This window comes from Lactuca saligna, chromosome 2 (assembly GCF_052625555.1).
Source record: "Lactuca saligna cultivar CGN05327 chromosome 2, ASM5262555v1, whole genome shotgun sequence".
NCBI classification, from domain to species: Eukaryota; Viridiplantae; Streptophyta; class Magnoliopsida; order Asterales; family Asteraceae; genus Lactuca; species Lactuca saligna.
The window spans coordinates 108,497,479-108,513,022 of NC_136418.1; positions in this window are offsets into that span (position 1 = coordinate 108,497,479).

The window sequence follows — 15,544 nt, forward strand, 5'->3', positions numbered from 1 at the left end:
GAGGCTAGAATAAATCCTCTCATAACACCCTCTTATGGGTAAAAGACTATTTTACCTCTCTCTTGGCCCAAAGGCCACATCGCTGTCTAAACCCTAAAACTCAACGGCCAACCCTTGGTCGAAATCAAAGTCCTCAGTCTAGGTCAACCCTTGACTGACTCTACTCGCCGAGTCAACCCTGTGACTCGTCGAGTTCCCATAATCAGAACTTCCCCAATTCGCGACTCAACTCGTCGAGTCACCACGAGACTTGCCGAGTCCCACAACTCTGAGTCCACTCACACCCAACTCACCGAGTCATCCCTTGACTCACCGATTCTCGACTCAACCAGGAAATATTTGGGACTCTTCGTCAAGACTCGTCGAGTCCAAGAACAGACTCGCCGAGTCTACGGCTATCTTCAACCTACTCGCCGAGTTGTTCATACAACTCGCCGAGTTCCAGGCCATCTTCATCCAACTCGTCGAGTCCACCCATGTGACTCGCCGAGTACCGTCAGTCTGAATACATTCCGAAGCATTCCAGGCCATGCAACTGCTCCAAGACATAGATCTAGCCTCCTACCACTCATCCATCACGTAAAGTGGCAAACTTTACCTGAATCCAAAGAGATCTAAGCCGTTTGCACATTGGGGCTAGGGTTTGGGACATGCAAGCTTCACTAAACACTTCAACACAGGGACTTTCATGCTCTCTGATTCTTCTCCCTTCCAAATCTGAGGTAGCAACCTCAGATCTAACCTCTAGACTTCCCATTTCATCCATAGACAATTTCTCACAAACCCCAAAATGAAGAAACAACATAATCAACAGGTCAAAAACGAGATACTACCTCTAAGTGATGCCCCAACTGCAATGCAATTCGAATCCAAGCAAAGCCCCTTGCTCCAAGCCTTCAATCTTCCCAAAATTCCTTCAACCATTACTTCTCCAAGCTCCAATCCACTCAAAAATGGTGCTTCTCCGCGATTTAGGGTTTTCTGGGGCTCAAGGGGTGATAAAGAGGCTGGGAGGAAGACATAATGATCATTATATAAGGCTCAACCCCGAGAATTAGGGTTTTCTCTACTCAGCGCCTACTCGCCGAGTCCAATACACTGACTCGCCGAGTCGGCCACTTAACACGCGACCAAGTCGCGACTCTACTCGCCGAGTCCACACATGGACTCGCCGAGTTGCTCTTTCCTAATTTACTCTTTTAGCCCTTCAACTCTACTCTTGATATTTCAGGATGTTACTGTAGCAGTGCGGGATTTGTGATTTAGTTTTTGGGTGGGAAACCCCAAGGTACTAGCAGTTGAATAGTCAGTTGGGAGATAAGTGCAATGAACTCGACAATGATCTTGTGTGGGAGGTCTGTCAAGGAGACAGACCATCTTGGCACTCCAGATTTCGGATGGAGTAAATTTGATCACGTAGTAAGGGATTTGCTTATTTTTTTTTTCAGGTTTTAGAACCCTGCGAGGGTTGGATATGGTTGCCTTGGAAGGGCTAGAGTTTTGCTCTGGGTTGTAGTCAAATAGTTCAAGTTGTTTGGCGTGTAAGGAATGACAAGAAACGATTTCGAGGACGAAATCAAATTTAAGTGGGGGAGAGTTGTAACATCCCATTTAAAATAATATAATTAAACAAGGAACCTGGAACCCGAGAAGCAATTTGTATTATTATTATTTGTTATTATTGTCCAAAATTAATTAATAATTAGTGGAGTGTTGGTTTCGGGGTGCCAAATGAGATACTTTTGATTTCCGAGGGTTAAAGTGTAAGTGTGGGGGCTTATATTGAAGGATTTTATGGAGTTAGGGATTGAAGTGTAAGTTTCGGATCTGGTTTGAAAAGAATTCATTATGGAGGGGCCATATGGTAATTACTTGGACTTAATATGTAAGGATTTCAGAAGGGAGGGTTTAGATTGTAAATTAAGGGTTTGTTTTGAAAGGAATAATGTGGGGAGGGACTAGTTATGCTATTATGGGAATTATGTTTGGGAGTTGGGTATATATTCATTTCATCACCTGCCTCCTAACCCTAACCCTATCCATGTGATCTAGCCGCAATCACCTTATACCCCCTTCTTCTTCAGCCGCCACCACTCCTATCACTTCTGTTTTCCAACCGACTAGACCACCGATGATGCTTACTGCGGCTGGGGACCATCGACGCCTAGTGAAACCGAGGGTATTTGTTGCTGTGGTCGCTTCCCGGTGGGGGTACGATCATCATTTTCCTTCACCGCAACAACCATTGGGAAGATAAAGTTGCCTTCGAACAAGTCACCATCATCGTCGTTCAACCTTGGAGATCGGAAACTCGCGACTGTATAAGTTGTGGTGGTTTGTGGTTAGGTTGCGCACACCTTATTTCTTCCGTCCTCTACCGCCGTTTTCGGATGTTGTAGGCAGCAAAGAGTTCACTGTGGGACGCCAGAGTCCATGAGGAGAGTGTTAAGTCGGTGTTATGGTCGTGGGTGGGGACGATCAGTCTCTTTGCTGTTGGGTTTCGTGGTGGCCAGGTCCGCCGGTGTTGCTGGTCGTTTTCCTTGTTGTCGCCGCCAGGGTGGCTGAAGTGTATTATGTATCGGATGTGTGTGTGATTTCCAGTTGTATCTCAAAAATTGTACTTGTCTTGGGTTGTTGCTACCGGAGACTCGAGGAAAACCCCGCTGCCGCCATACACCATCGTAGGTGTGTGTATTTTAGTGGCTGTGTGCATGTATGATAAGTATGTGTGTGTGTGTGTTTTTGGATGGTATTCTAATTATAACAAATGGGATAATGGAAAGAAAGTCAAAATCACCACCATAGGGTGGTGGCTGCCGTGTCGGGTGGCGGTGTGCTTTGCATTGTGGTATTAATTCGTTGGGATGCTTGAAACCCTAATGGGCTTAATGAAACTTTAGTGGGCTTATTGGGGCCCAATAAAGCCCTAATTGACTTAATAAAATCTTAATGGGCCCAATGGGGCCCAAAGTAACCTAAAAGCCCAACCGGTTGACTAATGTGCTAGTATTGGGTAGGAAACCCTAAGAGCATAAAACCTTAACTTGTGGAAATTGACCGGGACACACACACGAGAATTATTTAATAATTTTGAAATATTAAATAATAATCATTGGCAAACTAACTCAATGCAATAATGGACTTAATGGATTAAGTCCTTAATGGGTTAAGTAAAAAAACACTTAATCCTAATCATTATTTCATGTGAAAACCCTAATTTTGGGATTTTAGGCTTAGACTTACCGGGATCCACATTTGGATCATTGGAATGGAATTTTATATTAAGCCCAATCACGCCATATGACTTATTTAGTAAAGTAAGGGACTTAATGGATTAAGTCCTTAATTGGTTAAGTGAGAAACACTTAACCCTAATTGTCACTTTATGTGAAACCCTATTTTCACTCTGGCTTTGTGTTGGGCCTTTATATTGGGCTTTGGTAATTGGATTATTAATAGACCATCCAAGAATGATCATATGGACCAGAATAGGTTGATGGGCTTTAGGTTAAGGCCCATATGAGGGGTTAGGCCCAATTTGGAAAATTGGGCCATAAATGGACCATTTGTTGGGCTTAGGCCCATTACTTGGATTTGGGTTTTTGAAGTGTGAGTTGGACCTTAGGTTTGGAACCAATTATTAATTGGGTATTGTTTGATGTTGACAGTTCGGGAAGCTGTTAACCAACAGCTGGAGTTTTATCTGCGGGACTTCAGTAGTGTCAGGTGAGTTATCCTCACTCTACTAAGGGGTCTAAGGTATCAAGTTCGGCCCATTGGATTTTATACTCTAGTAGTTATTGATATGTTGAGTATGAGTTAGTGATGTATGCCAGTTGATATGCTAGTCTGGTACATCTGTAGGACTACCTGTGATATTGTATGGTTATCTATATTTGCGGTAGTTATGTTACATGTCGACATGTTATGCGGGATGGGTTGAGGTTGTACTACTTCGTGCGGTAGCCAACAAACCCCAGAGTATTCCAGCTATTAGCTGAGGGCCCGTTAGGCATTCCAGACTCGTACTGAGGACTCGGGAGTAGTCTAGATACGAGCTGAGGGCCCGGTAGGCATTCCAGACTCATACTGAGGGCTTGGTGGCAATCCAGATGTGAGTTGATGGCTCGGTAGGCATTCCAGACTCACACTGTGGGCCCAGGAGTATTCCAATCTGTAAAGCTGTGGACCCGTTACGTGCAGTTCTGTTCAGTTTGTAATGTTTGGTATTGTTGATATCGTTATATGGACTGTATGTGTATCGGTATTTTGGGGGTAACTCACTAAGCTTTCGGGCTTATAGTTTCAGTTTATTATTTCAGGTACTTCAGGGGATCGTGGCAAGGAAAAGACGTGATCGTACAACTCCTCATATTTTATGCTTTTATGAATTGATTCTGCAGATACTCCGATGTCTAAATTATTTTTAAAACAAACTATAATAACTTGATGGTTTTAAAATGTATTAAAAAGTTTTAATTTGGCTTGAATTTTATGGGTGCTACATATAGTTTTATGAGCAAACCGGAAATCTATTTTACTAGATAAGTACACAAGGTTAAACTACTTGGCTAAGATAAGGAAATAATTCAATCTTTACTTAAACAACATAAAATAAAATGTGAGAAACTACTTCACGACATAACAATATACTTGCTAGGTCGCGTTTTGTAACCAGAGTCTCCTGGAGGGAGAGCGTGAGTTTGTGTATATATCTATACAGGATTGACCATCCTATACCTTGCTGTTAGCTACGGTGGGACCTGCAGCTCTACGGGTGACAAATGACATACCATTTTCGACGTATGAAGAATTTCGTATTATATACTAGTCTATGAAGCATGGTTACAACCTAATCACATTTTAACCCTAATTAACCAATATAATAATAAGGTAGTTATTACAGAGGTAGTGTATTTTTAAGAAATGCTACTTCATCAATCACTTTCCATAAACAAAATAGAAAACATTCTTCTTATAATTTTATGGTGAGTTAAAATTATGTTATACTATGTTATAAGTACAATAACACATATACAAAACGGTTTTATGGTATTAAAACTACTTTTCACTTGTAAAGCAGAAAGTATAGGACTTTTGGAAACAAAATCAATCACTTACTTAAAACTATTGCAACTATAACGAAACTAATACTTATGAAATCACCAACTTAAATTTTGATCCTCTCTTTCAAAATCACTTGTATGCTCAGGGAATCCAGTAGACAGGTACACTCCAAGAGCTTTTGAGAAGACAGCCTAGTACCATTCTACGTCTTTTGTCTTTTACTGTATCTACTTTTGATGTTAAATATACAATGTTTGAACATCTATGTAAAAACTTATACATTATTAATGCAATGGTTGTTGTAATTTGATTACTATAATGCATGTGTTGTGATACTTGACATAAAGTCACCCACCCCCCGATGTTTCGGCCGTTCTGGTTTGGGGTGTAACAATCAGTTCAGGTGTATCAGTTGTTAGGGATTTTGATGATGGGTATCCATAGGAGTTACCTGATGTGCCTCTTAAGAGGTAGGTTGAGTTCTAAATTGATTTAGTTCCAGATGCGGCTCCGATTGCCAAAGCACCATTCCAGTTAGCATCACTGGAGATGAAGGAGTTGTCCTATCAGCTTCAGGAGCTATTAGGCAAGCAATTCATCAGACCAAGCAGTTCACCGTGGGGAGCACCGATATTGTTCGTTAAGAAGAATAATGGTTCACATTGGATTTGCATTGATTTCCGTGAGTTAAAAAAGTTGATGGTGAAGAACCATTATCCTCTTCCGCGGATTGGCAACATCCTGATCAGTTGCTTTGTGCATCTTAGTTCTACATGATCGATCTGAGGCTGGGGTATCATCAGGTGAGGGTTAGAGAGGAGTATGTGAAGAAGACTGGGTTTCATACTCGTTATGGGCATTACGACTTCATGGTGATGCCATTTGGGCTCACCAATGTAGCTACGTTGTTTATGGATTTGATGAATCGAGTATACATGCCAATGCCTGATCGATCAATTATTTTTTTGTTGATGATATTTTGGTGTATTCCAAGACCAGAGTACATCATGAGGAGCACCTTCGAGAGCTTTTGGGAGTGTTGGGGTGAGAGTGGTTGTATGCCAAGTTCTCGAAGTGTGAGTTTTGGTTACGAGAGGTCTAGTTATTGGGGTATCTCGTTAACCAAAACAAGATTTTGGTTGATCCGACCAAGATTGAGGCTATAATTCAGTGGGAGGTTATGAACTCTCTCTCTCTCTCTCACATAGATCAGAAGTTTCTTGGGTTCAGCAGGATATTATCGAAGATTTATCCTGGATTTCTCCAAGATTGTTGTACCCCTCATGCGTCCGACGAGGAAGGGCATGGATTTCTGATGGAGCCCGGAGCAGTAGACGATGTTTGAGACACTGCAACAAAGATTATGCGAGGCCCTAGTATTGACCCTTCTAGAGGGTGTTGAGGATTTCTGTGTATTTTGTGATGCATCCATAATTGGTTTAGGGCGGTTCTTATGCAGAGGGGACGATTGATTGTGTATGCTTCTCGGCAACTGAATCCGCATGAGGGATGATATCCTTCTCATGACCTGGATTTGGGGGCAGTGGTATTTGCCCTAAAGATTTGCAGATATTATCTATATGGGGTCCATTGTACCAATTACACGGATCACAAGAGTTTGCGACATCTTATGGGCCAGCTGAACCTGAACATGAGGCAACGCAGGTGGCTTGATGTGGTCAAGGATTATGATTGCGAGATTCTTTACCATCGGGGTAAAGTGAACGTGGGCGCGAATGCTTTGAGCTGCAAGTCGGTTGGATCTTCAGTTGGGGGTATGTGTATGAGGATATCCATTGATTCTCCACTCTTGGATTTGATCAGAGGGGAACATGAAGAAGGAGTCAAGAAGAAGAACTAGAAACAAGAGAGGATCATGGGCTAGATCGATAGATTTATCACCGTTAGACAGGGATTGTTGACTCAGTGTGGTTAGGTATGGGTTCTGGTTTCTGGTGGGATCAAACATATAGTTTTGGAGGAGGCACATAAGTCTCGCTTTTCAATACACCCGGGAGCCACCAAGATGTATCTGGATTTAAGACTAAGTTACTGGTGGCCGTGTATGAAATGGGAGATATCCTGGTACGTTGAGAGGTGCTTGACTTGTAGGATGGTTTAGGCCGAGCATCAAAGGCCACATGGAAAGTTGCAGCCTTTGGAGGTTCCCATGTGGAAGTGGGAATAGATCACCATGGATCTAATCACCAAGCTACCAATGAATTCGAAGGGTTTTGATGCTATCTGGTTCATCGTGGATCAATTGACCAAGAGTGCCCAGGTTTTGGCCATCCAGGAGAGCTCCTCGGACGAGAAATTGGCCATTGTGTATGTTTGAGGGGTTTTTGCTCGTCATGGGGTTCTGGTTTACATTGTATTAGATCGAGATGTTCGATTCATTTACTGATTATGACAGAAGTTCCAAGAGGAACTGGGTATGAGGATACATTTCAGTACTACTTATCATCCGCAGACCAACGGTCAAAGTTAGTGGACTATCCAGACACTTGAGGATATGATGTGGGTTTGTGTCATAGATTTTGGTGGGAATTAGGATTCTTACCTACATCTTGTGGAGTTTTACTACAACAACAATTATCGCTCCAACATTAGTACCCCACCTTTTGAGCTCTTGTTGTTGGATTAATGTCTAAGTGCATAACTATGATTGGTAAGACTTGACCCGACCCGACATGGTCCATTTGGGTTGCATGGCATCATGCATTTGGATAGACAAAATTGAGAGAAATAACACTTAAGGTTTATTAATATATTATAAGTTATAATATATTAATAAGATTATTTACTTAGTATTGATCAAGAATTAATCTAGAATTAATTAAGTGATCAAAAGAAGACTAATTAAAATATATGGATTGATTGTGTAAATCATCCATACTTATATAGTGGGCTAATGCTCCATGGATTACCAAGTTGGGCTAAAACCCATAGGATGCTCCATGGTGTATTTGAACCCATGGATCCAAGGAAATGGAAATCCATGACAATTAGGGTTTACCCTAATTGTGACTAACTATGTAATGATCTTATTATTGAAGAAGTTGGCCACTAGTGAAACAAGTGAGGGCAAGCCGTTTTTGAAGTGTTGTATTTTTCTCTCTAAGTTATTCCAAATGCATTTGATGTTGTGTGAACCATTTGAGGTGTCACACTTGGGGCACTAGGCTCTCAAGCTACATGGAATCAAGCACCAATAAAGAGGTATGTCATTCTACTAGATTTTATATTATTTGTACTTCATAATATGCTAGTTAGGATAAATACCTTGGAAATTGATATTTGCATGTATAATAGAGAAAACATAGATCCAAGGTATTTAGGGTTGCATGTACACCATAGGAGTGTTAGATTGCTCACAACCCAACAGTGGTATCAGAGCCTCGGCTTGTTTTATTGTTATACTTGCTTAAATTGCTGAAAAAAAATCTTCGATTTGTGCTGTCTGGGCAGGGGACTCGACGATTCGAAGTGTAAACTCATCCAACTCGCGGAGTTGGTTCATGCACTCGACGAGTTGGACCCCCAAACAACAAATTTTCGAGTTTTCTTGTTGGAATTGGTCTAGAATCATTACCTTCGACTGTTTTGGACTTATAAAACCTATTTTTTAAGTGGTCATGATTATGCTAAACCAATTTCAATGCTATAATCAAAGTTTCAAGTTTTATATGTGTTTATGTAATTCTTGAAAAATGTTGATTATGAATGTTCATGCTTATGAGTTTTGGTAGATGATAGGAATTGTGTACAAATTGTTTTGTTAGTATAATTCTTGATCTTAATGAAATTGTAAGGACTACATAATTTGTCCTCAAATTATGGATTACCAAAAGTTTTTGTGTTACCTTGTTTATGAGTTGATTTAGATTAATAAATAAAAAAAATTATGTGTTAGTTGTTTTCAATCCATATTGATCTAAAAGAAGTTGATAAAATATGTTTTTGTAACTTGTCATCAAGTTATGTGAAAAGTCATATTTATGGATCTTAAAAAAAACTCATAAAAGGGTCATAGGTTACAAAAAAATGAAGAGTCATTTTCATTAAATGGTTTTATGACTCCATAACTTGTCCTTAAGTTATTGATGTTGAAAAGTCACTTCCTTAAAATTGTTATTAAAGAATAAGAGGTTACATAAAAATGAAGAGTTTTCATTTTAATGAACCATTAAACTCATAAGTTATGAAATGAAAGGTTTTAAATAGTTTCAAAACTTGCCCTCAAGTTTTGGAATTTGTAAAGTCTCACACACATTAATGCTTTAATTCCAAACTCTACAATTTTAATAGTTAAAATTCAAACTTTATGGACTTCATTAAATTAATTAAAGTGTTTAATTAAAAGAGTTAATAATTCCATAAAGACATGGTTTAAGTTTAATTAAATTAATAGTATAGTTTAATTAATAGATTAAACCACCAAGTATTTTAAATGTTTAAAATACACTCTTATACTATTATTATAATTTTAATTATATAGATATGTATAAGATAGAATCAATCTTACCATTAGTAGGCCTCATTCACGAAGCTGGTCTATACGGGGGTATAAGATTACTGCCTATAAAATGGCAGTTTAATGGGTGTCCACTCTCACCCACCGCTTCCTTGACTGGTGGAGGGTCGTTAGCCGAACAGGTAGGAAATGACTATAATTCTCCCTTTATTAAAAGTATAATGATAAATACTAAGTAACTAAACACTTATAAATTCCCAATCTTAGTTACTTAGGAAAATGTGAAAAAGGTACTAACCCATGAAATTACACTTTGTACCTTACCAAGTCGTTAGTGGAGTGTGTGTGGTTAACCGACACACTAATAAGGACTAGTAAGAGTGGCAAAGGGTAACTTGACTTTATTATAGATCGGTGGAGCGTGTGTGGTTAACCGGCACATCGATTAGGTGATAAAGTTAAGGGTACCAAGTCAATTTTCATGGTTATTCACACCTTGTTTGTGATCCTCGGCATCCCAGTCACAAACTTGAGAGGGCACAATCGAGATTCAAACATGCCATTGAAAGTTCAATGTATCTCAAAAGATCTAGGAGTTTCAGATCCAATTAAAACTTAATTATATTTCATTTTTCATTGTGGAAATTGGTAAATCGTCATTTATCTACCTTCAACTATTTTATAATTTGGATTACGACATCCCTCTTCCGGTTATAAATAGGTTGTTGGGTCCTAGCCTTAATATTTCATATTGGGTGTTATGTTAAGGACTTTAAATCAACTAAACTTGAATTTCTCCCATTATAGATGTCTTGTTAAAACATCTATGGTCTTCCCAAATCTTTAGGAACAAGCTTCCTAATGAAGATGATATCCCAAAAGGCAATCAAGGTGAAAGATTAATCCCTTTATTGAGCACTAATGGGACTAGAAATCATACTTCACTTCCTCCACCTCCTCTAATAATTCTCCCTATCCCACAAGTTTTAAGACTTGATAAGTTCTAAGTCACTCAATCCCTATTGGCAAACAAAGTCTATATGTGCTTAGGACTTGGAGATTAAGTCACATATTGACAAGCTGGGAGAGTCGGGTGTCGAAGTCTCGAGGTAGCTGGCTGTTGACTTGGTTCTTCAGTCACTTCCGGATGACAAATCACGACATGACCCTTAATGATCTTATCTATTTTCTTAATGATGCTGAATCAGCAATGATTTGGAGCATTGGTAAAGCAAATTAGATTGGAAGATCTACTTCCCAAACCTATTTGGACATTGACATTGGTAACACTGGAAGTCCAAAAAAACTTTCTTTTCCCAATTGAAAGGGATTGGCCATGGTCAAGTCATTTTGACCCAATGGTAAAGAGAAACATTGAGTCTGTGATAGTCTCATGTACCATTTCCAAGGATTCCATATTTTACTTTTGCCAAAGGAAGGGGCATTAGTTGCGAAGGTGCCGCATTTACCTAAAAGTCCATAAGGATAGTAAAGTCAAATGTTTGACTCTACTTTAGGTAAAGCCCATTATCTAACTCTATTAAGATCCTGTCTTGAGATTCTTAACACATAATGCAATGTAATTGCATTTTGATGTTTTGAAAGAATTAAAGGAAGCTTAAAGAAAGAGTGTGCTGATTCTGGTCGCATGGTTCGATGACCAAAATTTTGAGCCATTGCATAAGAGTTATGAGATATTTCTTAGGAATAGATAACAACAAAATTTTCATATGAATTTGCATTGTAAGGATAAGTTTTTCCACAAGTTTTAAATTAAAAGAAAAAGTTTTGATTTTATTTATTTCAAGCATCCTTACAAATGCATTTGTGAAAAATTGTTGTTTATATATTTCCATTGTTAAGCAATATTGGAAAATGAATTTGATTCTTTCGTTTATGGTAGTGTCATAACTTATCCAATAAGGAAAGATTTTCATCACCCAAGTTTTAGTTGGATAGAAACTTGGAATCATGCAAGTTGCATTGTGTGATGAATTAGAATTTTCATCTTTAGTAAATTAAGACTAATTCCTTGTTCACATTTGCATGTGAGTCAAGTGAAGGACTAAAGGATCGGGTACATTCGGTTGTGCACTTGTCAGGTCCACCACAAAGGTTGATATGATTATTCGTTATCATTTACTAAAGTTTAGTAAATATGATTATGTTTACAAGTTTAAGTGTAATTCTGAAACATTGGAAAAGTTTCAATGTATGGCAGAATGAATTAGAAAAATCAAATAAGGCAGAAAGATATAAGTTTCTCCAATCTGAAGAGATGGGAGAGTACTTGTGTATCTTGTTTTATGATTATCTTAGTGATTATGGAACCATATCCCAATGGATCCTCTAAGGACACCTTAGTGCATTTGTTTGCCTAAGGAGAGGAATCATGAATTGTTGAAATGGTTTAATCAAAAGATAAATCATACTTCATTCCAAAAACTAATCCTGGAGTTATACTCCAAGATTGTAACTTGAGTGACATGGTCTTTAGAAAGTTTTTAACACTTGTCAAATGTAGAGTAAGATGTTTCCTATTCTTGTACATTTGAGATTGGTAAGTTGTGATGTTTTGGATAAGACAAAGACCAACTAAGACCAATTATGAGAAGTGTTTAACTTGATAAGAATTTGCACTAAATCTTGAATATTTGTTTTTTCAAGGAATGGTTCTTGACAAAGAGAATCTTATATGTCAAGAGGACAGTGGGAGTATTGAGATAGTTTCAAGAACTAATCAAGAGTTTTGTTAATCACTAGCCCACGACTTGAGGTCTGTAACCTATCGTGTTGACATATTCTTATTTCTATGTCTATTCCAGTTAAAAGTTGACTATGCTAATGAGTTCTATGAGTTCTTAATTGTTTGCATAACAACCTGGAAGCAATGGTAGGCCCTTGTGCTACCAAGTGGCAAGAAATTAAGATTGAACAAGTTCAATCCATATGTGTTTAGATTTGCCACTAACCTTGTCTTGTGATTATGGTTATGAAAAATTCACATGGATAGGAACACATACACCATAAAATCTAAGTGTCATAAGGTTTCTCTTTGATTCATGAAAATGATGGTGAGGAAACGCTTTCACTAAGAAGATTTTAAGTAGACAACAGTTGTGATATTTGCATTCTCATATAGTTAGTGGAGCGTGTGTGGTTAACCGGCACACTAACTATTGAAAATTGTCAAAGGTTCTAGATAAACATGTGAGATATCTAAGGAAAGGTGTATGATTTTGATAAAGTCTTATCAAAGCATCTCGTATCAGAAATCTGAACTTTGGTGAGAAAGTCAATAAAGTATTGATTTCAAGAAGTCCAGCTGATTTCTAGATACATGTCAGAGCTAGTGGGAGCATGAGTGTTATGCTAATAATCATCATGTTAGTGGGAGCATGATTATTATGTTAAGTGTTGCAAGTAAGAAATGTTAATTATAGAAAACAAAAGTTTCAGTTTGCTTTGAAAAGTTCTGTTGCTATAATTAAGGGAGAGGATTTTATACTTCATTCCAATTCTACAAGCTTAGATTGAGATTTAAATCAACTTTAGTCAAGGATATATATATGAATGTTATGTTGGAATGGTTCAACATAAGGAAACTCTATATATGTTGCGTTCTCAAAATTCGATTATGATTACGGCATACCTCTTCATAGTTCGAATTATGAAAACATGGCAAATAAAATTTTTTATAGCATGAATCGTGTCCCATATGCTTCGGATATAGGTTCGGTTACATGTGCTATAATCCGGTCTAAATTTTCAAAATTCCTAGGGCATTAAGATGGAAAAAGAATAGAACCAGAAGTGACTAAAATGATTAAGAAAATTGTCGAGGACAATCAGAGGTTTACCAAAGATTTGTGGCTCATGGAAAATTGGAAGTATAGAGTAAGGAACATATTGACATATTTTGAAAAGAAGCAACTCTTGTTCAGAAGTGATAGTCAAAATGGTAATGTGGAATTGTTTCCATAGGTGGAAGTTATTCTTTGAAGCTGTGTAAGATTAAAGAACTTAATGCAAAGAATGATATTCAAAGGAATGTACTTTGAATTTGAGACTTCATTTCCATGGAATTGCTTTCCATTGGAATACCTTGTAATGTCTGTTGCCAAGTCTTTGTGACTTGTGTGCATATTCATTACTAGAGGATCATTGCATATAAGTTTAGAATCTAACAGATTATAGTAAATGGAAAGAGTTTAGTATTCTTACATTTACAAAAGGGATTGGGATTGTGAAATGAGCATCATTGGAGTCGTGTTCAATTGATCTACTTCACAAAGAAAGGACCATAGGTAAATAAAGTATGCATGCTTGGTGCATGGCATGACTATTGTTTCAATTCAAGTATTAAGTTGATTAATCGAAACATGAATATTGAGTAATCAATATGGTGATTAGATAAAAGGGTTTTTATTTACTCTCAAAGTGTTGAGGCCATACAAGATTAGTATTATTTATGTGTTTCAATTTGCATGTTTTGACTTCCAGAATAATTAGATCATTTTTCCCGAACGATTAAGTTATTCAAACCATCCACGGTCGGTCATATGTTGGAAGTAGATATGATTCAAGACTGTCATGAATTTGGATTTTATCATTTTTCCAATGTGCATTAGACATAGCAAGAGTTGCTACAACATTCATGAGTGCTCATAAGTTCTAAGTATTGGATTCAACCCACGCTCATTTGAATCACTTCATGGATTTTATCACGAGTGAATCATGAGACGATAATATCTTATATTCTTCAAACCTAGAGATATGAGTTGTTGATTATGAGTTGGTTATACATTGATTGTACGAAAACACATTGGTAACTCGATGTTATAAAATGTGCATTGTTGTATGATTCAACAAGTAGTCAGTACAAGCATATGAATCTAAGTTTATCCATTCCTTTTACCCTCAAAGGGATAAAAGCGATATCAGTAGGCACCTCGATGATTTAGTGATGACAAAATATAAGTGCTCGGCCGAGCCTGGACTGATTTGATTTGTTCAATTAGTCAGTCATCGTAAATCAGAAATCGGGAAACAACAAATGGACATAGAGAATGATTATAATCCATGTCTCAGTCCATATGATATCTAGAATGGAGGAATATATGATCACTTATCTAATGGACGCGTCATTGATTTGTTCAGAGTTCGACAGCGGCTTTTGAGAGCTACGATTGCTAGTCGGGTTATGAAGTCGTACTTGCAATAATAGTATTAGAATTATCCAAGTGGGAGACTGTTGGATTAATGTCTAAATCCATAACTATAATTGGTAAGACTTGACCCGACCCAACATGGTCTATTTGGGTTGCATGGCATCATGCATTTGGATAGACTAAAATGAGAGAAATGACACTTAAGGTTTATTAATATATTATAAGTTATAATATATTAATAAGATTATTTAATTAGTATTCATCAAGAATTAATCTAGAATTAATTAAGTGATCAAAAGAAGACTGATTAAAATATATGGATTGATTGTGTAAATCATCCATACTTATATAGTGGGCTAATGATCCATGGATTATCAAGTTGGGCTAAAACCCATAGGATGCTCCATGGATGCTCCATGGTGTATTTGAACCCATGGATCCAAGGAAATGGAAAGCCATGACAATTAGGGTTTACCCTAATTGTGACTAACTATATAATGATCTTATTATTGAAGAAATCGTCCACTAGTGAAACAAGTGAGGGAAAGCCGTTTTTGAAGTGTTGTATTTTTCTCTCTAAGTTATTCCAAATGCATTTGATGTTGTGTGAACCATTTGAGGTGTAACACTTGGGGCACTAGGCTCTCAAGCTACATAGAATCAAGCACGAACAAAGAGGTATGTCATTCTACTAGATTTTATATTATTTGTACTTCATAATATGCTAGTTAGAATAAATACCTTGGAAATTGATATTTTCAGGTACAATAGAGAAAACATAGATCCAAGGTGTTTAGGGTTGCATGTACACCATAGGAGTGTTAGATTG